This window comes from Sapajus apella, unplaced genomic scaffold (assembly GCF_009761245.1).
Source record: "Sapajus apella isolate SASKATOON/1434 unplaced genomic scaffold, GSC_monkey_1.0 scaffold140, whole genome shotgun sequence".
NCBI classification, from domain to species: domain Eukaryota; kingdom Metazoa; phylum Chordata; class Mammalia; order Primates; family Cebidae; genus Sapajus; species Sapajus apella.
The window spans coordinates 2750978-2752291 of record NW_022437080.1 but is presented as its reverse complement, the minus strand read 5'-3'; positions in this window follow the sequence as shown (position 1 = coordinate 2752291).

Here is a 1314-nt window from a genome sequence, read left to right as displayed (position 1 = left end):
GTCATATTGTAAACTCCGTTGATTTAATAAAAAATGAATTGGACCGGGCACAGTGGCTCAGGCCTGTAATTCGAGCACTTTGGGAGGCCAAGCCTGGATGATGGCTTGAGCTCCAGAGTTCGAGACCAGCCTGGATAACACAGTGAGGCCTCACCTCACTGAAAACTTAATTTTTCAGATTATTCAAGCCAGTTACAGATCTAGATTGATCTAGAAGCAGCTGTAGAGCACCTCCCCCAACCCCACTCCCAGAAGAATTAGCACCACTGATCTCTGATCAGACGGTTTATTTCACACTCCAGAAGTCAACAGTGATGGCTAAAATAGAAAATTTTGCCTTATCACCAATTCCTCCCCGCCCCGCAAAATCAGTTATGGGGAATTCCATGCAATTCCTGTAATTAAACAAATTACGGGTACTATTATAAGTACTATGGAATATAATCTCTAGAACATTAACTTCTCTTGAAGAAACAAAGAATTCCTCTTCACACACACGTTATTAACAAAGCCTATAAACATCTCATCAGCTGCTTGTAGTCAATTTCCAAAATCACCTAACCCTGACAGCACGTTTTTATCTGCAGCCATGTGTTTTTGAGTTTTGCTAAGTGCTAAGGGCCTCAGAATGGAGTACCTTAAAAAAAGGAAGAAAAGAAATTCTCTCTGCAAATGACGTCAACTGGGGATCTTCGGATGGGTTGGGCTAGGGGGCTGAAGCCAGGGAGGGACAAGCAGACCCCAGAATGCTGCCCAAATGGAATACGGAATTATTTTTACCAAGTTAAAAAAAAAAAAAAGTGTAAACTGAAGATGTCCTTTTCTCCAAACACATCTCATCTTTCCTGGGCCATCCAAAAACAAAAACTTCACTGGTTAGGTCTGACTGCACCAGTATGTCCCAGGGGCTTTGATTGAATTAACATCACTGTTATTTTATATATGTGTGTGTGTATATATATATATATATATATGAGATACATATAATAGTGGGTTTTTTTTCCCCTCTTCAAGAGATTTTGGCTTTTTTGGCAAGGTTAGTCTCATCTGAAAATCTAATGAGAACAATGAGCCTTTCTGGAAAAACCCAAATCTTAAAAGGCTAATGAATGATTGCTCACAAAACTTGGCTCTATGCCACCAGTGGCATTGCTACCAACCACAAAAATATACAGGGTGGGGCTATGAGCACCACACAAAATATCCAACCTGACCGAATACTAGCTTGTCGGCTATCTTCAAAAATAAGACAACTGTTACCAACATTCCATATGAATCAAGCCACAGGTTTAAAAAAGAGGCAGGACAAAACAA